We start from the raw sequence: 23507 nt of genomic DNA, 5'->3' as shown, positions 1-23507 counted from the left end.
CCTATGTTTTTATTTTCTATGTGATCAACACTTTCATTTTCGCTATTAAAATCAAAAAAACTGGGTGGAATTGTAGTTGTTTCAGATGTAGTGTTTGTAGCTGTTTTTTTTGTTGTTGTATCTTCTTCCAGAAGTTCTCTTTTTAATGTAGTTGCTGCTGTTGTAGTTGTTGTTTCTTCCTCATCCTTCTCCAGAATTCCCCTTCTCATTGTAGGTGTAGTTGTACTTGTTGTAGTTGAGGTAGATGTAGTTGTAGATGTTGATCTAGTTGTTTCTTCTTCAACTGTGCTTGCACTTGTACTTATTGTTAAGTCTTTTTCATTAATGCTACCATTAATAGCATTAAATATTTTAGTATCGAGTTGACTTTTTAAGTTTGGTTTCTCACTTTCATCACTTGTCTTGTTTATGAGATCCATAAAAATATGACTGTCCTCTGGGATCTCAAATTTTAAGTCAATTTTAATGATTTTTTTAGTTTTGGAACATTGATAAATAACCCAATCGAATTATTGGAAGTCGATGGGTTTTCAATTAAAGTCATTTCATTGGGGAGTGGTACCATTTTCACCATCGGATTGAAGAGGGAAAGTATCACAAAAAATATTATAAAAACCGTCATTTTAATTTTTTTGATTTTGTTTTTTTGACAATCGAACGAACGAACGAACGAATAAATAAGCAAACGATCCGAAATTGAGTTGCGTGAACGAATAGATGGAAACTGAATACTTTTTGAAATTCTTCCGCCTTTATACCCTCCAGATTTGTATATATAAATATAGACCGTTCCGTTCAAATTCTTATCTGTACATGCTTTTCTTTACACTTTATAAATAGAAATTGCAGGATTGTGAAGAAACATAATTTATTTTCACGCATTGACGTCAATGTCTACATTTTAATTGTTCTTTATAGAATTTCGTTTTTATGAATCCAACTATCTTCTGATTTTGAAAAGCCTACCCAACGCACAAGCACATAATCAAGTTCCACCCAAAATTCTTATCTGTATATACTCTTTTAGTCTAGCCAACGCACAAGCTCATAATCAAGTTCCGTTCAAATTCTTATCTGTACATGCTTTTCTTCACACTTTATAAATAGGAATTGCGTGATTGTGAAGAAACATAATTTATTTTCACGCATTGACGTCTATGTCTACATTTTAATTGTTCTATGCTTCCACTTGTTCTTTATAGAATTTCGTTTTTATGCATCTAACTATCTTCTGATTTCGAAAAGCCCAACCCACGCACAAGCACATAATCATCTTTTTGTTTCACAATCTTTTCAACAAGATAAGTATTAGGCAATTTTGTTTTTTTAATTTCTTGTTTATAGAAACCACCTTGAACTGGATCACCCTTCAAGTCCTCAAGTAAATATGTGGTGGGGGATGTATTTTGTACTTTCCGAATTCGAAAAATTTCCGTTGTCCAGTTTGGGGTATAGCCTTTTTCAAAGACATGTTTATATTTACTTATTCGTACATGATCCCCCTCTTTAAAGCCCCATTTGTAAATATTTTTAGATGATTGTATGATCTCATCAAAATCTGTTTTTCCTTTTTAGCATTGACGTCAATAGGCTTCATTTTAATCGTTCTATGCTTCCTGTTATTATAATTATCAATCAACTCTTTGTATATTTGAAGCCAAGTATATTTTCCATTAAAACTAAACTCACGCCACATAAGTTCTTTTCATGTTCTATTAAAACGTTCCACAATAGATGCTTTAAGAGTACTAAATGTTGAGTAATGATTAATTTCATATCTTTTCATCAATTCTCTAAATTGTTTATTATAGAATTCATTTCCATTATCTGTTTGTAAATTCTTTGGTACTCCACGACCAGATTTATTATTTTTTCCATTGCTTTTGTAACTTCTTCTGCATTTTTTGATTTTGTTGCTTCACCCCATCCATATTTAGAAAATGTATCTATTACTGTTAACAAATACCTATAGCCTTTATTTGATGATGCATATGCCCCCATTTCAACCAAATCAGCCTGCCATAAATCATTAATACCCTTTACTACAACTCTACGTCTTGGGAAATTTTTGAATGATGGGCGATGTAACTCATTTACAATATCTCGTTTACTCATAGCTTTATTTTATCTGGTATAAATGGTTTCTTCTCTAAAGATTCAGTTTCACCTTTTAAAACTGAGGTTGGTGCAATTATATAATTGAAAATGTTACTTTCTATTTCATTTATATCCTCCACTACCTTATTAAAAGTTTTCATGAGAAATTCCAATTTTTTAGAAATTTCACTCACTTTTCCCTCAATATTATTGATTCGAGGTCTTAATCTAAAGATTTGTTGTTTCTGCGGTTGCTTAGAAATTTCATTAGATGTATTCTGTACTACTTTACTTATTTCATCATCAATATAAATCTTTGTTGCAATATCATTTTCATGAATGGGGGGTAGGGAATTTTTAAATCGTTTCCTCTGAACATTTAAATGTCCATCATAATCATTAAGTATACTTTGAAATTTTTCTAGACCTTTTGTTATATCTCTTGAGTACTCTTTCTCATTTAAAAAACAACCAAACTTATCAACTGACATTTTAATTATAAAATAAATAATGAAAGAGTGGTATATTTATGTATGATCCACATTAATTGTTAAAACTTCTTCTTCGTTTACACGATGTGCAAATGGACTTTTCCGAAGTATTATTCCATCTATTTGTGTCTGATCAGAACGAATGATTGGTGGAGGTTTTTTTAAATGTTGGTTTATGAATTTGTTAAAATTTTCCAATTTATCAACAATCTCTTTTATTGAATTATTAAGTAGTTCATGTTTCAAAGTGTACGAATACGCACGTCGCGTAAAAACCCCAACAGTACTCCCGTGTTTTTTGGGTACCACTCGATCTTGGGGCTTCAACTATTTAATTGATCAAGCCGCACCGCCCCAACATTTTGGTCCAGTCGAAACCGGATTTCAAAATCTTTGGACTTTCCTCTCATGGAGTTTCCTTTGATTTTGTCCCAGCAGGCTTAAAACACTCCAGATAAGTTCCGCTTACTATAATTGCCGGTCATACAGCCAGTTTTTCGAACCCTATTTCGACTAACTTTCTGTATGATATATTGTCTAAATCCAAAAGTGATTAATCCGACGCAACGGCATTTAATATATGTATTTCTATTCCGTTACTTGTGCCCGACAATATTCCAGTTTCCTTTGCCCACAATTGTACACTTGAAACAATTCCAGAAGATACTTCAGTGAGACTATTTAACAAAAATATTTCTCAAATATATTTATACCCGTTACTCGTAGAGTAAAAGGGTATACTAGATTCGTCGGAAAGTATGTAACAGGCAGAAGGAAGCGTTTCCGACCCCACAAAGTATATATATTCTTGATCAGGATCACTAGCCGAGTCGATCTAGCCATGTCCGTCTGTCCGTCTGTCCGTCTGTCCGTCTGTCCGTATGAACGCTGAGATCTCGGAAACTATGAGAGTTACAATACTGGGATTAGGCACGCAGATTCCTGAGATTCCTGCGCAGCGCAAGTTTGTTTCAGCACAGTGCCACGCCCACTCTAACGCCCACAAACCGCCCAAAACTGTGGCTCCTACAGTTTTGATGCTAGAATAAAAATTTTAACTGAAATGTATTGGTCTCGTCGATACCTATCGATTGATCCAAAAAAAAATTTGCCACGCCCACTCTAACGCCCATAACGCTTAAATCTGTATACCGCCGGTAGGTGGCGCATTTTAATCTCGCTTTGCTGCTTGCATATCTCCATATAGCTGAGTAACGGGTATCTGATAGTCGAGGTACTCGACTATAGCGTTCTTCCTTGTTTCAATTCCAATTGTGTGTAAAATATAACTCAGCCACAGTAAAAAATTCCCGATCATAAAGATGGTACTTAAGATTTGCACTCTTTATTTTTTACTGTGTTCCAGCTGCATGTGTATATTTACAAAAACAATCTAATACAGTCCACTCGAACTACTTTTTTCTAATACAGTCCACTCCAACTACTTTTCTCGACCTACAAATACGGCTAAACTATTTCTAAAATTAAAAACGAAGTGACAATATCCACAAATTTACTCCAGCAAATCGTTTGCAATTTAGTTGTGCAGGTGACAAACAAACGCACCGACACACAAACATAAGCGAAGTCTTTCCCATTCCCGCAACGTTATTCTGCTATTCGCACCCCACATATATACATACGTACAGTGTACATACATACGTATACCGTATATCGCCAGTGCACAGTGGGTCAAGAGCTCACAAAAAGTGTTCCTTTCAAACAAACAATATTAAAGTCCATAATTCCTTACATAAGTGCGACTATCCGATATAATAAATATTTATTGCCTATCCGACAGTGTGACCGTATATATTTACAATCTTAATTGGTTCCTAAATTCCAATTTGATTCCAATCCGTTTCCTTACATCAGAATTAAAATTCTAAATTATTTAACGTCATGGCAACATCAGTAAAATCCGCTTTAACCCGATTTATGGCCACAGCTGACTGTCTGATCCACTTTGAGGCCACTGTGAACGCTCCAGGTGCTCCTACACCAACGTTATCCGCCTATAAAATCCGTCGCGATCACCTCAATTCCTTGTGGCAAACGGTAAAGGCAGCATACGACATATGCTCCGACTGCATTATAGCTGCAGGCGAGAGCGCCGCAGAAACAAAATCCATACTAAAGTCCAAGTATTACCAAACGTACTCCACTTATGAAATATTTGCCGGGCAGCTGATGGAACAAATCCAAACAGGCTCCTCCCAAATACCTCAAGCTCCAGTAACTTCGTCCCAAAATTCCACGTCTTATGGCTGTCGGCTCCCTCCTATCGACACAGAGGTTTTCTCTGGCGATTATCTTCGCTGGCCGACTTTTCGGGACCTTTTCACGGCAATATACATAGACAATCCGAATCTAACGCCCGTTGAAAAATTATTCCATTTAAATTCAAAAACAAGTGGCGAAGCTCATTCCATAGTTTCAAGATCCCCACTCACCAATGATGGTTTTCGCTCAGCCTGGAATAACCTAACTGAGCGTTTCGAAAATAAGCGATTGCAGGTGAACAGTCACCTGAAAACACTTTTCAATGTGCAATCCATAGCACGGGAGTCGGGAGCAGCCTTAAAGGAACTTCAACGCACTTTTCAAGGTTGCTTAACTTCCTTAAAATTTTCCGGTGTTAATATTGAGAATTGGGACCCTATCCTGGTTTATATGTGCTCGACAAAACTACCAAAGCTCACTCTCTCATTATGGGAGCAATCCATCCAAAATAAAGCCGAAATTCCTACGTGGCTTGAGCTTGATTCATATTTGACGGAGCGCCATCTAACTCTTGAGGCCGTCGATAGCTTCCGATCTGCCAATTTCCACCACGTCCAGTCCAAAGACACAAATCGAGAGGCAGAATTTCCAAAAATAAATTCCTTCAACACAAGGTTAGTTCCGATAACCAAAGGCTGCGATCTGTGTTCGAAGAAGAACCACCCCGTGCGTATATGTCCACGCTTCCTACAGATGACGGTAGAAGATCGCTTAGCCTATATCCAAAGGAAGCAGTTGTGCTCCAATTGCTTTGCAAGTAGCCATCAATTCCGGGATTGCACAAGCGCTCACAACTGTCTCACCTGCCAAGATCGGCATCACACATTGCTGCATCGAAAACGCGGTCCTACTACTCCGACGATTCCATCCGACCCTCCAAGGCCAGTATCCGCCTCAGTTCCACACATCATTTCGTCCTATTCAACGCAAGTTTCCGTACAAAAAGTTCCTCCTAAGAATACTCCATCCGAATATTGGGTTCCATACCCCGCCTTGTATGGCAGACGTACTCGAGGTATTAAATCCTACCAATGCCGAGTCTGCCAAAAGATCCATCCTCTACGGAAGTGCCACCACTTTCTACGGCTAAGCCCCCAGAATCGGCTTCAGGAAGTACATATCCAGAAGTACTGCTCCAATTGCTTGGCTCACAACCATTCCAAGGACTCCTGCCGCAGTGGTCATCACTGCCACAAGTGTGGAAAGGCCCACCACACTCTCCTACATACGGACGACCGATCTACACTTCCAACATATTCCTGAGCCTACTATCCTGAGGTTCTTGCTACGGGTGTCCTCGCAAGGGGGGGGAGAATGTTCACGCCAAAAGAGCGTTTAATTTCAGGAGGCAGTGTCGAGCGGCAGTTTTATCCAGATTTCTATATCTCGCGCGCTCGCACTGCCGTCCGCTCTCCCTCTCCATCTCTCCCCTAAGTCACCGCTCTGCTCTGCAGCGCTTAAGTTAAGTTAGGCTTAAGTAGTTCATGTTTCAAAGTGTACGAATAAACACCTACGCACGTCGCGTAAAAACCCCAAAAGAACTCCCGTGTTTTTTGGGTACCATTCAATTTTGGGCTTCAATTATTTCATCGATCAAGCCGCTCTGATACTCTTTTATTTCGTAGTTGAAATGATTTAGTTATAGTTTCCATATGATGTGATTTCGCTTCATTAATTTTATCATCAACATAAAATTTAATAGCCAAATCATTTCCATTTATTGGTTTTGAAGAGTTTTTAATTCTTTTTTTCTGAACATTTATGTGACCATCAGTGTCTAGATATATACCTGTATGACTCTCAACTTCCCTTTTGAAAAGCGAGGAAAAAAATAAGTTAGGCTTAAGTAGTTCATGTTTCAAAGTGTACGAATAAACACCTACGCACGTCGCGTAAAAACCCCAAAAGAACTCCCGTGTTTTTTGGGTACCATTCAATTTTGGGCTTCAATTATTTCATCGATCAAGCCGCTCTGATACTCTTTTATTTCGTAGTTGAAATGATTTAGTTATAGTTTCCATATGATGTGATTTCGCTTCATTAATTTTATCATCAACATAAAATTTAATAGCCAAATCATTTCCATTTATTGGTTTTGAAGAGTTTTTAATTCTTTTTTTCTGAACATTTATGTGACCATCAGTGTCTAGATATATACCTGTATGACTCTCAACTTCCCTTTTGAAAAGCGAGGAAAAATCTCTATCATTTGAAAAGTGACCAAACGTCAATAGACATTTTACTATTAAACAAAATGAGAAAATGTTTTCTATTTTATTAAAATATTATTTTTGCTTCCCGCAGTTCTTCTATTATTGAAAGAATTTCATTAGTGTGGTTATTATTACCAGCAGCTCTCGATGCCATTAAGAGTTGAAATCTTTCAACAAGTTCATTAACATTATCCCAATATACATAGTTTGGTGGTATTTCTTGTAGTCTCATATACCCAGAACCAGTATATTCTTCATTTACTGAAGATGATATTAATGGTTTAATAATTGAAGAATATTTTTTAGAACGATTGACCATCTGGTTGATAGTTTCTTTTGTGGGCACTTGTTTCAATTAAAATGTTTTTATATGATTCTAAATCATTCTTAGTATAATCCCTAGGACTATTATGAAAAATTAAAGAGTATAGACCTGGTGATAGAGTCCATAAATTTTCACTTCCTAATTCCATCAAATTTTTTTTAATTTTAAGTGTTGTATTACCCAACATTAAGATATTATTTTCTTCTCTTGGTCCATAACTATTGTCTAAAATCTTTTCTTGCTTTAACTGATTAATGTTGAGATTGTACTTCGCCCCGGTATCTTCATATACACTTTCATTTAAATCATCTGTGTGAGGTTGTTGTGAAACATCGGATTCATCTATAAGAGACTGTTGTGAAACATCAGATTCATCTAAAAGAGACTGTCGTGAAAAAGCATCAACATAAGCATCACTCTCACTATCACTTTCGATTACTCTCTCGTGTTCCCTTTTTTCCCTTTTTTTTTTTTAATATATTCTTTTTTATTCAATTTTTTATTTTCAGTGAGTAATTCATGTAAAGGTTCTGTAATAGGTGTAAAAGTTTCCTCCAAATTTGATATGTTCTCATTTTTTATTTGTTTTAATTCATCAAATTTTCTTTTTAATGAATTTCTACTTTTCGTTAACTGTTATAAAAGTTTACGCTTCATTGTTGTCCTTTTCTCTGATACTCATTTACTACTGGGAAAAATGTAGTATAATTTAAATATTTATAACAAAGGGTTTGAGTTTGAGTTTTATGAAATTTTATTTTTATTTTTATTTTTATTTATCAAAATAGATACATTAATAATATTAAAAATAAATACATTTTAAGCTTTATTTAATTCTAAATAGAGATTGTTGTCATTCCTTTTAATAATACAAAAAATATTATCCTTTATATATTCAATTGTTGAATCCTCTAAAGAATCTAAGTATCGTTCCGACAAGTACAGCATATACTCTTCAAGTTCAAGAGTAAGGGCCATCCCAAAGGTGGTTTTCTTACGTTGAGCTCGTTGAATAGGGTAGTACACCTCCGATTCCATCCTCGTCTTTGTTAAAATAGGTTTTGGTGCGTTACCATTAAAATCCTTGAGTACTTTCATCATTCCCGGATTGACCATTTGTAGTTGTTTCTTCTTGTAGTTGTTTTCGTTGTTTTTGTTGCTTTTACCTGTTTTTGTTGTTGATTTTAGTTTTTTTTTTTAGCAGTTCTAACTGTTTTTGTTGTTTAATTTACCTGTTTTTTAGCAGATGTAGTTGTTTTTGTTGTTAATTTTACTTGTTTTTTAGCAGATGTAGCTGTTTTGTTGTTGTTTTCAGCTGTTTTTAGCAGTTGTATCTGTTTTAATTGTTGTTGTTGTTTTACTGTTTTAACTGTTTTTTATGTTGTTCTTCTTGTTGCTGATTTTGATGATTGCAAGATTTTTAGGTTGAAACTTTAGGCTGAGAACGTTTTAGCTTGAAACTTTTAGGTTGAGACTGTTTGCAGGTGGTTTTTAAATGTGAGTTAGAATAACTTTTGATCGAGTTTTTATACCTTGAGGTAAACTAACCCTCCCTGTTCTTTCTCATTCTTGATTTAGAATCGACCAATCATAGTAGTGAATAGCATGTAAATAGGGTGGGTTTCAAGAATCATAGAGAAATTACTTGATCATAGTGTAAAAGTTAGGGTGGGATAGAGAGTAAGAATTGGAGGGAAAGGTGTCCACAGTTGGTACTATTAAAGGCTTGTTTTCTCCCATAGTTATAGTTAATGTTATTCCCCAAGTATTTCACAATTTCTTTTGGGGGTTGTAAATTTCCAAAACTATCAAAGTAATGTATACTTTTTTTATTATTGTTATAAGCTACCCAATGCGTACCATTTGATGAACTATCATCTAGGTTTATAATTCCTGACTCTTCTCTCCATGGAGATTTGGGCAGTGAGTCTCTCATAAACACACCTCGGAAATGTGAAATGTACTTTTGAGCAAAATTCAAAATTTCGAAATTTGAAAGAGGTTTTTTAGGTAGCTTAGTAATTAGTTTTTTGGATTTCCTCTAAATGGATTAAGATATAATCCATAACCTTTTCTATAAGGTTTTAGAAACATACCTTCACCCACCTTAATACTTTCCATTATTTTATTATGTCGATTACTCTCTTCTAACTGATTTTCCCCATATTTGCATTATTGATAGTTTTAGCAATGGCTGCACTACCAGAGGCAAGACTACCTAATGCACTTAGTGCAGTCAAAATGGGTACAATAGGTAAGAAACCACCAATTTTCGGTACATTAATAATACGAGGAATCTTAATTTTTTTTTTATTTCTACCAATTGATTTATTGACTGCTTTACGTGCAACCTTAATCGCACTCATTAGATCTAGTGGCTTCCGAGTTTTCAATGCCCGTATTCCTGTTTGGATAACATTTGAAAAACTCTTTACCTTTGATTTCCTTTTCTTCCACTTTCTCTTTGTTCCCTTTTTCACACTCATTCCGAATTTCTTTTTTGTTTTCATAATATTTGTAATCAAGTATGCTGCTGTTTTCTCTGCAATACTACTATCTTTTGAACCAACACGTTCCCACGCTTTATTTATTAGTACTGCGTCAGCCTTATGTCGATCAGCTAGATCCTTATATTGTGAATATGCAATATCATGTACTCTACAAGCTTCATCCAATTGATTTATCCCACGATCACCGCGCTCCAACCTTTGTTTTAGCTTTGTTCCTGGTCCATAAAAATTATAACCAGGAACATGTACTTCAAATGGAAGTGTGTTAATTATTTTGTTGATAATACCACTACCTCGTTTCAAGTTTGAACTCTGACTGCAACAATTATAAAAACTTTTACCCATTTTATATAATGTTTAATCAAGGAGCATTTCTCATCGAACGAAGTACATTACACACGTGAATATGCGTTTAATACGTCAAAAACAAGAAATCTGTGTTAGAAATATCGAGGGTGGTGATCATTCATTAACAAATTCAGTTCCACGACATAGTTCTTTATCACCCAATACAATAAGAGCATTGGTTGTCGGTCCCTCAAACTGTGGAAAAACAAATGTTATGCTCAGCCTTATTGAAAGTCCAAACGGGCTAAAATTTGAGAATATATATGTATTCTCAAAGAGTTTATATCAACCAAAGTATGAGTATTTAGAGAAACTAATTAAACCGATAAAGGGAATGGGATATTATACGTTCTCACAAAATGATGAAGTTTTACCACCCGCTAAGGCTAAAGAAAACTCTATTCTGATTTTTGATGATGTTGCTTGTGAAAAACAAAACAACATTCGGTCATATTTCTGTATGGGGCGTCATAAAAATATAGATTCTTTTTACCTTTGTCAAACATATACTCACATTCCAAAACATCTAATACGTGATAACGCGAATATGATTATAATGTTTAAACAAGATGATTTAAATATGCGTCATATATATCATGATCATGTGAATACTGATATGTCCTATGATTCATTTATGAAAATTTGTCAAAAGTGTTGGAGTGATAAATACGGATTCCTCATAATAAGTAAAGATAACGATATGGAAAAAGGAAGATACAGGAAGGGTTTTAATGAATTGATAAATATTTGAGAATATAAGTTTCATTCTGTAAGCTATATTTTCACAGTACATTTTTAGATCCCAAAATGAGTAGATCATTCACTCCTTCATTAAATGGTAATGGTATTTCCCACCCATTGAACTGACAAATGGTGAATATAAGTGTGCACTTATTGACTTTCATATGTACAACTCTATACCCAATGTTGATATAAATAATAATCTATTTCATATTGGTGATAAAGTAATTCCACTTCTCATTGGATCATATGAACTCAATGATATTTATGATTTTCTAAAAAATAAACTAAAAGATTATGATCTTGAGAAAACATTTCAAATGGAGAGTAATAATAACGCACTTCAAGTTCATATTACAACTACCAAGGAACCTATTAATTTTAATAGAAACAACTCCATTGGACAATTGCTTGGTTTCAATCAAAAAATAATTTACCCCGACTTGAAAAAAACATATATATCTGATCAACCTGTCAACATTTTAAAAATAAACACAATACGCTTAGTATGTAATATTATAAGCGGGTCGTATATTGATAGTAGACAAGATCATTCATTATACGAATTTGGAATTAATGTTCCACCAGGCTATAAAATGAATATAACACCACACAATCTTATTTACTTACCAGTCAACACTAGAGAAATAAGTACACTCTCTATACACATAACTGATCAGAACGGTGAATTAATAAATTTACGCGGTGAAAACTATACAATTCGTTTACACTTAAGATTAATACAATGATTGTATACAATAAAAGAGGTGATACTTACCATCATCAGCACACTTTAAAACATAAAGTTAGAGGAAGAGGATCGAAACCAAAAAGACACACACTTACATTAAAAAATAAGTTAATTCTTAAATCATTGGGCTTCAAAGTGCGAGTTTAACTAAAGTCATGGGTTTGAATGAAATATTGGCAGTACGGGAAAAACCTTTCTCTGATAAAAGTATATCAAAGAAGGAATATCACAGCTATCAACCCTATCAACAATCATTTAAACCAAATGATGAGATAAGAATTACAATCCAAAATCAAGATTTATATGTACTCCCCCATGAGAGTCTTCTAAATTTTCAAGGAGATATTACCCTAATTAAGGAAGGGGGAGCGGTAGAAACTCAAAATGTTATTGCGAGAATGAAAAGTAATTGTATGGCAAACTTTTTAGATGAAATACGCTATGAAATCAATGGTGTTGAGATAGATAGAACAAGATTTAGTGGTATTACTTCTACAATAAAAAACTTTGTTTCTTTAAATCAATTTGAAAGCAAGAGACTTTACAATTCTGGATGGAGTGGAGGACCCGAATTCAATTTAACCCCCCACTTCAACTTTTCAATACCCCTTAAAAATCTACTTGGATTTGTATTATTAAATTGTAAACATGAACTAGTACTTTTAATATCAAAAAATTTTAATGATGTACTTGAGCAAGATAAATTTGAGAGTACACAATTTGTCGGAAAATATCATCTCAATATGACTAATATTACATGGAAAATTCCTCATATAAGACCCAGCGATTCAACCAAAATTAAAATTTATGATATTATAAAAAGTGGAACCAATCTACCGATTGCATTCCGTAGTTGGGATACATACATTAATCCTAAACTAAGTAATGGAACAAATCATGTTTTGAATGTTAAATTAGCTGCTAACCGAGAACGTCCACAATTTGCTTTAATTGGATTTAAAGATAACCACCATCTGATTACAAACAATTTAAGAAATCTAAAGGTCTACTTAAACTCTGAAACTTATCCCTACGATGACTTAAACTTGGACTTTGATAAAGATCGATTTGCTCACCTATATGATATGTACTGCAAGTTTAAATCTAGCTACTATAACCGAAGTGAATCTCCTTTACTATCACCTACAGAGTTTAAAACTAAAGCTCCTATTATCGTAATTGACTTATCATATCAAAATGAAATGGTTAAATCGGGATCCATTGATGTTAGGATTTCAATTGAACTTACCAAGCCCGCTATCGAAAATGTTCAAGTATATTGCGTGCTCATACATGATCGTTTAGTTGAATATAACCCGTTGAATGGTCTAGTTCAGCGGATTGTCTAACAATTAATCAATCAATCATGAGTGAAGATATTGTTGCAATTGATGTTCAAGGATTTCTTGGGAACAACAATAAATTTATTCTAAAGGAAATTGGAGTCGTATTCAAAAACGAGACAATCTTGAATTCTAATTTTATCATACACTCTCCACATGATTTTATTGAATTGAATAAGAAATGTAGAAAAACAGCTACTTGGCTAACAAAAAAACATCACAAAATTTATTGGAATGATGGAGTATACTTTTTCAAAGAAACACAAATGTATTTAGGAGAAATAATTAGAAAACAGGAAATAATTTGTAAGGGATATCAAAAAAGGTTATTTCTACAAAAATTTTTAAAAATTGATAATGTAATTAACATTGATGAAATTGGTTGTCCCTCTCTAAAAATAATGGATGGAAATCATATTGTTCACTACATGCTCGGGATGGTGTCTGCTCCCTGAACAATGCTCATAAAATCTTAAACTTTTACACAAACGAAAACTCCTAAACACCTTTTAACCATTCATTCACATTTTGAGAGTCGGGAAAATAAGTTTACGAAATGACTGATTCTAATAACAATCTTAATATACCGACTTATTCTTCTTTAATAAATAAAATTAATTTTTTTATTAATACATTTGGAAATATGAATTCAAAAGAGGACTTGAAATTACTACTGGAGACAAGGAACATGTTCATGGGTACTGACGTAAAGGAGTTTATCAAAACAACATTTGGAGAACATTTAAATTTATGTACATTTTCTAATGATAATATAGAAACTTGTGCTTGTGTTCATTTTGTAATTCAACAATATAGAGTTAGAAAATTAATTTCATCATATATTGAAATTCTAAAATAAAGAGAAAACCAAAAAAAAAATGTTCTATTGTTTTGAATTTGTCTTCGAGGGTGGGTCTATCTTCAGCTGTTGCATTTTTTAACATCTGTTTTCTAAGTATAATACAACGATTTATCTCTACCAAACTTTAGTTTAAGATAAACATTCAGACTATTACGTTGAAAGAAAAAATGATTTCCTCAAAAATTGATGAGTTCTTAAGGGAGTAAGGAAGTGAGATCTTCAAGGAACATGCTACGAAATCGAAATCATTTCATACATTTTTTAAAGATGTAGAAGCCACCCCAGTAATTCATTCAAAGTATGGAGAACACCTATCATCCTGTGCATGGGCATATGATGATTGTAAAGTTGGACCTGACACTTGCAGGTGTATGCATGTTGAAAAGAAAGAAGAAGACGCCTTAAAATTGATGGAAAAATACATTCATTTTTTTAAAAGACGCAATGTAAACTAATTTAACACGAATATGATTAAATAAAAACGTATTTGACTAAACAAACGATCTCATTTGTTTTTGTGTATATTCTGTTAGGAACCACAACCACCACCACCATTTTGACCACAAGGCCGTAGACAGGTTACACTAACAGATGTCAACTACAACCCTAATTGAATCTACCCTATTAACACTATCCCTAATTAAATCAACAAAACGCCCACGCATAACAAAACAACGTTTTTGTTAGGAACCACCACCACCAACACCCCTCTTACACTCCTACGCTCACTTTCCCATCTAATGCTCGCTAAAGAGGGGGAGGTTACCGAACTCACGCTTGTTTCACACCACAAAGTATGCGGTCTCAAACCAACACCTTTTGACCACACGACCGCAGACAGGTTACACTAACAGATGTCAACTTCAACCCTAATTGAATCAACAAAACGCCCACGCATATCAAAACAACTTCCCCTCCGCCTAAATATAGTTTTACAAATTCATACGCATGACAAAACACCCCTCCAAGACAAAACATGACATATCAAAACACCCTTCTCTAAATAAAAACGTATTTAACTAAATAAACGAACTCATTTGTTTTTGTGTATATTCTGTTAGGAACCACCACCTCCACTATAGAATTGAAACATTTAAGATTACCCTTCCCTTAACTTAATACAAGTTAGAAGCAACATACTTTAAGTGACCTGTGTGCAACCATTGCACCCCTCACACACAAGCAATCACAAAATCATACGCATGACAAAACACCCCTCTTACACTCCTACACACCCTATTCGGGTAAAGATCACTCTAAACAACCACAAAATCCTACACATGTCATTTGCACCCCTATCACACAAACCTTTAGGGTGAGAAAAAGACAAGACAAAACAAGACATATCAAAACACCCCTCTCACACACTCCTACACACCCCTTTCTAACCTCATTAAGTGACTAATTAGGGTCGCCACCACCAACCCCTTTTCTAATCATGCTAATTAAGTCATTAAAACACCTGCGCGCAACCATGAGTGACTAATTAGGGTCACCCCCACCCCCTTTTTTGACATGATTTAGTACCTAGTGAGCCAGCTCCCGTATTAACTATGTACTAAGGCGTATAGTGAAATGGATCAATCGATAGGTATTGACGAGACTAATACAATTCAGTTAAAATTGTTTGTCTAGCATAAAAATTGTGTGCGTGGCATATTTGCGTAACAAACTTGCGCTGCGTACAAGGCTACGGAATCTAAATCTGAGATCCCAATTCTCTATGTTTTATATTTCATACTTACGATTTTTTGAAGTTTGTGGGCGGTTTGTGGGCGTTAAAGTGGGCGTGGCAAATTTTTGGGGTCAATCGATAGGTATTGATGAGAACAATTCATTTTAGTTAAAATTTTTATTCTATCATCAAAACTGTAGGAGCCACAGTTTTGGGCGGTTTGTGGGCGTTAAAGTGGGCGTGGCACGCTGCTGAAACAAACTTGCGCTGCATAAGAAGCTCAGGAATGCATGCAAAATCCCGATATCCTAGCACTTATAGTTTCCGAGATCTCAGCGTTTATCCGGACGGACAGGCAGTCGGACAGACGGATATGGCTAGATCGACTCGGCTAGTGATCCTGATCAAGAATATATATACTTTATGGGGTCGAAAACGCTTCCTTCTGCCTGTTACATACTTTCCGACGAATCTAGTATACCCTTTTCTCTGCGAGTAACGGGTATAATGAATGAGTTGGTATCAATCGATTTCCTTTTTGCAGTCTTTCGCTATTAGTGGTGGCAAATCCTATCAGTACCTATATCTCGAAAAAATGGTTTCACCACACACAAGCAGAAAATAAAACTCAGTGAATAAGTTTTATTTGACAATTTTAATATAAAACTAACAGAATAATGATAATTCCATAAGTTTTAAATAAAAACAAGAAAGGAAGTTAACTTCGTCACATGGTGATGTGGGGGCGATGGGAGGCAATTAAGTTTACTCTTAATGGACATGATCGTGATATTTTTATGACTTCCAAGCCCATTAAAATCAGTTCATTTATTGAATCATGCTAATTGTCCTAGAACCCGCATACGTTAATGAGGGGGGAGGGGGGTCCTGGTACCATTAATATGCTAATTGTCCCAGAACCCGTCTTTCCCTGCTACTCATAGGTTAGTAAATTATTTTATAAATTTTAGTACGTAAGATAAGTTGTTGAATTGTAAAAGTAGCCAGTAAAGGAATTCCGTTGGCGAAATAAATAAATAAATAAAAAAAAAACTTTTTGAAAATAATATAGTAATTTGTGCATTTTATTTGGATCCTCGAATTCGACGTGTGTTAAACAAAAAACCTGAGTGCATAACCAGAGCAAGTAGTCAGCTAAAGCATCTCTATTCACAGATACATGCTATTAATAACCAAGTAAGTAAACATTTATATTTTACAGTTCGGTACGACTAAATTCATTTCTTGTTTTCATTTACTCAGACTGATTCTTGACGAAATATTCAAGACAATGAACCTGCGCCATCATCTTCATGTCAGTCAAGTACTCTTCTAAGTTAATTCCTAAATTCATTTGAAAATTACAGAGCGGAGAGAACTCAGACGCCTATGATGAGGACATAAAGAAGGCGTATAGTGAAATGGATCAATCGATAGGTATTGACGAGACTAATACAATTCAGTTAAAATTGTTTGTCTAGCATGAAAATTGTGTGCGTGGCATATTTGCGTAACAAACTTGCGCTGCGTACAAGGCTACGGAATCTAAATCTGAGATCCCAATTCTCTATGTTTTATATTTCATACTTACGATTTTTTGAAGTTTGTGGGCGGTTTGTGGGCGTTAAAGTGGGCGTGGCAAATTTTTGGGGTCAACCGATAGGTATTGATGAGAACAATTCATTTTAGTTAAAATTTTTATTCTATCATCAAAACTGTAGGAGCCACAGTTTTGGGCGGTTTGTGGGCGTTAAAGTGGGCGTGGCACGCTGCTGAAACAAACTTGCGCTGCATAAGAAGCTCAGGAATGCATGCAAAATCCCGATATCCTAGCACTTATAGTTTCCGAGATCTCAGCGTTTATCCGGACGGACAGGCAGACGGACAGACGGATATGGCTAGATCGACTCGGCTAGTGATCCTGATCAAGAATATATATACTTTATGGGGTCGAAAACGCTTCCTTCTGCCTATTACGTACTTTCCGACGAATCTAGTATACCCTCTTCTCTACGAGTAACGGGTATAATGAATGAGTTGGTATCAATCGATTTCCTTTTTGCAGTCTTTCGCTATTAGTGGTGGCAACTCCTATCAGTACCTATATCTCGACAAAATGGTTTCACCACACACAAGCAGAAAATAAAACTCAGTGAATAAGTTTTATTTGACTATTTTAATATAAAACTAACAGAATAATGATAATTTCATAAGTTTTAAATAAAAACAAGAAAGGAAGTTAACTTCCAACTTAATACAAATTTAACTGTCAACAAACCAATGGAAAGTTTCCGAACTAAAGGCAAGCCAGAGGAAATTTCCATGAAACAAAAAAACCAAACTTTATAGACTAAACAATTAGAACGAGCCGCTGTTCAGACTATCGGCACGTTCCCACGAATCAGGATACTCAGATTTCAGGACCCAAGTCTGGAGTCCAAAGTCCAAGTTTAGAGAATCACTCAATTGCAATAAGTCCCACTCACAGAAAGCTCTAAAGCTTAAAACCGAGGTATGATAGTAAATGAAGTAGGAGTTAGAAAGTGAGTTTAGTTTGAGACTTATCAACAGAAGGTCGGTGTTCTTCCAAAAATATTGTAACCAGTGTAAAAGTAAAATTAAATAAAGTTTTTTTTAATACACTTATGGTGCAGAGATTTAATTGGCGCAGTCGGTAGGATCTCAAAAGTCCTTTTAAAAAGTCACCGGTACTGATCAACTAGAAAGATAACACTAAACAACTATTTTATCCTGACCAGCGAATAATCAGTGAACAAACAAAAGACAATCACCGAGATCCGCATAAGAATCTATGTGCAAATTTCGCACGAAGAACTTACAACAACAAAATCCAATTCGGTCAATGTGCGCTTAAAAACCTAAAATAAAAAGTGCCAATATTGAGAAACAAAAAGTCTATGTGTAATTTCTACAGCCAATAGACTAAATTAAAATCCAAATCGGTCAATACGCGCTAAAGAAAACTTAAAGTGCAAATATTGAAAAGAACAATAAAAATGGCAAACCCTCAACATTACCACAGTTGTCCGAGATTCATTTGAATCAATTAATCGGCCAAATCAAGGAATTGCCATATTTCTATGGAAACCCATCGGAATTAAGTCGATATACAGCCAGGGTGGAGTACCTTTTACAACTATACCCTACTCAAGACGTCCGACAAATTCACATCATATACGGAGATATAGAGAGGATCATTGTCAACTCAGCCCAGAGAGTCATCGAAGAGGAGAAATCTAATACATGGATAACAACTAAAGCAGCCCTAATCAAGGCCTTCAAGGATCATAGACCATACGACGATATTATACAACATGTTCGGGACACCCAATATCAAGGAAGCATAAGTAAGTTCGTTAATGAACTACAATTTGGGTCTTCAAAAGTAAATAATAAGTTCGAGTTAGAATCGGATCAAATAGAAAGATCAATTTATACAAATTTTCTTAACAAACCAATTAAAGATTGTATTGAGAGAAAACTTCCCGATAGATTATATAATTCCCTATCCAAAAAGGATATTTCAACACTTGCTAACTTAAAAGAATCAGCAATGATTTTAGGTCATTGGGATTCAGACCCTTTTGATAGTTATAAACCAAAACGTCATGATAACCGAAGGAATTCGGGAAGTAACCTTTCGCATCAGAATCATTACTACCAAAAATATAATTCTCAGACACATAATTACCCAAGATATAGTTACAAAAATAATCTAAAAAACTTAACAAATCCTCAAGGTTCGACGAACAGAAATCAAATTGCTCCTAGAAACCAGGGAAATTATCATGAGTTTAGGAGAAACTTAGACCAAGGCAGGGCCCCAAATCCCCTAAATTTCCGGGCATCTACATCGAATAATTCTCCAAACGCACCCGTCAAAAGACAGAGAGAAAACGAAAGTGCACAGAACAGAATGGATGTAAATTTTCAGCAAACTACCTCGGATATAGAACATGTTGCCCATATGTAAGAGTGATGATACGGGTCATCTATCAACTTAATGACAGAAAATTTTGGAAATAATGAAGAACAAATAGAGAAATTAAAAGTATTTACAATAAACGGTTCAATGGAACTAAAAAAAAGCATAACATTAGACCCTTCTAAAATCTGTCCGACTAAACAAAAATTCTATTTATATAAATTTTCCAATAATTACGACATCCTAATAGGTAGAGACTATTTAAAAGGCAGTAAGGCAAAAATAGATTACGAAAAAGAAACAGTTATGTTAGGGGACACACTACTTTATGTAAAATATGGCAAAAACGATATAGTAATGGACAAGACCGCAGTAAAATGCCTAGGTCCACCATCGGTTGAAAAAAAGATTGAAGAGGATAAGACCGCATTGGAATGCCTTAATCCGCCCTTATTAAAGGACCAATCTTTTAACTTTGCTAATAATAATGAATTAAAAGAATGCAATGAATATAGATTAGAACATTTAAATGAGGAAGAGAAAGAAAATTTAAAAAGGGTTTTGTTCGAATACAATGACATCCAGTACTGTCAGGCATTCGACACAAACAAAACACTAAGACCCAATATATAGGAAATCATACAAATACCCTCAAACTTTCGACGAGGAGGTTAATAAACAAATAAACGAAATGATCGAACAAGGAATAATTCGCAATTCAAAATCTCCCTATTGCTCACCAATTTGGATAGTTCCAAAAAAAAATGATGCATCAGGATAACCAAACTTCAGACTAGTTGTAGATTCCCAATACCCAGAATGGATGAAATATTGGACAAATTAGGAAGATGTCAGTATTTCACTACCATCGATTTAGCTAAAGGATTCCATCAAAAACAGCATTCTCAACCAAACATTGCCATTACGAGTATACCCGAATGCCATTTGGCCTTAAAAACGCCCCCGCTACCTTTCAAAGATGTATGAACAACTTATTAGAGGATTTAATCTATAAAGATTGTTTAGTATATCTAGATGATATAATAATTTATTCCACTTCATTGGAGGAACATATTCTATCATTGAAAAAGGTATTCCAACAACTTCCAGACGCGAATTTAAAACTACAATTGGATAAATGCGAATTTATGAAAAAAAAAACAGAGTTCCTAGGTCATATAGTAACAACTACAAGCATAAAACCAAACCCGAAAAAATAAGTGCCATTATAAATTTTCCGATACCGAAAACCCCAAAAGAGATAAAATCATTTCTAGGATTATGTGGATTTTATAGGAAATTCATACCAAACTTTGAAAATATTGTAAAACCAATGACAATAAAACTGAAGAAAGGTGCAACAATTAACATTAAAGACAAACCATACATAGAAGCATTCAAAAAAATGAAAATCTTGATTACATCCGATCCCATTCTAATTCACCCCGACTTTAGTAAGTCATTCTCTTTGACAACAGACGGAAGCAACATGGCGATAGGAGCAGTATTATCTCAAAATCATAAGCCCATTTGTTATGCCAGCAGAACCCTTAACGAACACGAAATAAATTATTCCACCATAGAAAAAGAACTCTTAGCAATTGTATGGGCCACCAAATATTTCCGGTCATATTTATTTGGCAGACCTTTTGAAAAATTAAGCGATCACAAACCTTTAGTTTGGTTAAACAATACTAAAGAACCGAATATGAAATTACAAAGATGGAAGATAAAACTTAATGAAAACGATTATCAAATTAAATATTTGCCAGAGAAAGAGAATTATGTAGCGGACTTATTATCTAGAACTAAAATAGAAGAAACTATGTAAATTATTTTATTCCGATTCATCCCAGCCTGTTTAGGCAAATAAGAAGGTGTTTAATTTTATTTATTTATTATTCCTAAGCCTGTTTAGGCAAAGGATAGATACTTTTACAGTGAGTTAATTAACACACGGCTGTGGAGTACAAATTTTAGACTGACTTAAGAGTCCGATCCGGCCACAGCTTGAGGCCCTTGCTTGCCGGCAGCGCCGTCGCCAAAATGCAAGGTCAGCATTTGGTATCCGGCGATCATCCGCTGAGCGCGTGTTCCCCGCACTGCCGCTGGAGCGCCGGGTCAGCACATAGTATCAGACGACGGGGTGATGGCACCCAAGGTGTAGATTCGGCAGTTTCCTTACTGCGCGTGTTGGCCACCGGATATAGCCTGCAACTCGGCAAATTCTGCTCATGGGAACTGGTCGTGCTAACTCCTCCCTCTTTTAAGTGGTCGCCGTCCCGGTGACCTGCTGATTCTACGTCGCCATTGGTTCCCGGGTTGCCTTGTCCTCTGATCCTGAGAGCGTGGTATCCGAGCCAAATGGTGGAGCACAATAGGAAGGAGGCAAGTAGAGCGAAGGAGTAGCTAAGGAAGGAACCCATAGTAAATTTTTCTCTAAGGGTCCCAATGTGGTGGAGATTTCTCAAGCTCAGCTCATGGAGAAACGGGAGGCTGAGTCGATTCTGATGAGCAGTAATGTTTACTAGGGTCACGGCTGAGACCGCAGGCTTTTTCCTCGAAGTTCCAAGTTGGTTTATGTACCAAGTGCCGTTGAGTGACACCTTGCTAGAGTAGGTTAGCAGGTACGAGCCAGATATTTCTTGCTTCAGACCGAGGAAAGAGGGTACCGTGGTCCACTACGGTAACTGGGCTCAAGTGACCTGGTAGGGTAGAGCATTGCGCAGTCACTCCGGCCACCATCTGTTGTGCGCATGTATCGCCTTGGAGTTCTTTGCATAACGTATCGCCTACTGTAGTTTTGCAGCCCCCGATGTTGACAATTCGGGCTGCGCAGTCGGCGACTAGGTCTCCATTCTCGAAGTCTAGGATCTTGTCTTGGTGCTGGACAGGGTAGACCGTTATTTTCTTACATACTAGCTTAGAGTAGGGGAATTTAATAACAAGTGGATTATTCCCGAATTTTGAAAAACGCTTATGCTAGATACTTCTAATATTTCTACTAAGCTTATGTTAGTAGGCTGTTTGTCTTTGAATTCGCTTATGTCGCTGCTATCCAGGATAGCCGGGCTTACGATGTTAAGTTTCGCTAAATATTCAAAATATTTTCTAAGTCTGTGATAACAATTCTGTTCTTTGCCAAAATTATTTCTAAGAGGTGTGTCTCTGTCTGTGTCCTAAGTCAGTGGATATTACCTGTGATCGTTCGTAAAGGTCTTTGTCATTTCATCCGTCTGGTCCGCATAGTCCTCGTAAGATGTTAAGTTTGTTGAATGTTGTAGGTATCCGTAACTATCCCAAATTACGATATCACCGTCCACTATTGGGATGTAGTCCGCGTTCGTGTAGTTGTTCAATTTGACTGCCGCGTTTGTCGTGGCAGCCGTTAGCGTAAGTAGTAGAAAGTATTTCTTAAACCTAAAATAAAATGAAAGGGTAATTTAGTTTTTAATGATAATTATTACCGTAAATTGTCCTTATGGACCACCCTCCCTTTAATGAGAACTGTCGTCCCAAGGTCTGCCTCAATTATTTCTTCTGAGCATAGGGGAGACCGTTTATTCCCCAGGCGTTTATTTGATTTCAGGAAAACTTTGTCGCCGACCTGAAATTTTTTATAAATTCTGTTGTTGTTTATCTGGTATAAGCTCTTTTCCTGGCCCTGTTGAATTTTTGTGCTAATCCCTGTCTCAAATTCTGCAGAATTAGAATGTAATATTTCTATAGGCATTTTGTTCGTCACTGAACGGATGGTTCTATTGTATTTTGTTGTGGCTAGTAGGATAACCTCTGCAGTGTCGTCTATTTGTTTTTCAATTTTTAGGCAGCGTGCAATGTCAGCAAGAGTGCTGTGAAATCTTTCGACCTGTCCGTTCGAGGTGCTGTTTAATGGGGGTGCATTTGAGATGCAAATATTAAA

The 23507-nt window shown here is 35.6% G+C and overlaps 1 long non-coding RNA gene across 6 annotated transcripts in view; it reads right to left on the bottom strand.

Annotated features, from left to right (window-relative positions):
- LOC139354516 (uncharacterized) overlaps positions 1-23507 on the bottom strand; it is a 269094-nt gene that overhangs the window by 201060 nt on the left and 44527 nt on the right. Inside the window, exon 3 of one of the 6 annotated variants that reach the window (XR_011605477.1) lies at positions 22408-23005. The exons of the other annotated variants lie outside the window; for them this stretch is intronic. This is a non-coding gene — a long non-coding RNA (uncharacterized lncRNA). Of the gene's footprint in view, positions 1-22407; positions 23006-23507 lie in introns of those variants that run through there. 6 annotated transcript variants of the gene reach the window in all.

The sequence above is a fragment of the Drosophila suzukii genome, assembly GCF_043229965.1.
Source record: "Drosophila suzukii chromosome 2 unlocalized genomic scaffold, CBGP_Dsuzu_IsoJpt1.0 scf_2c, whole genome shotgun sequence".
Lineage (NCBI taxonomy): Eukaryota > Metazoa > Arthropoda > Insecta > Diptera > Drosophilidae > Drosophila > Drosophila suzukii.
This window is presented reverse-complemented; position numbering and strand designations above follow the sequence as displayed.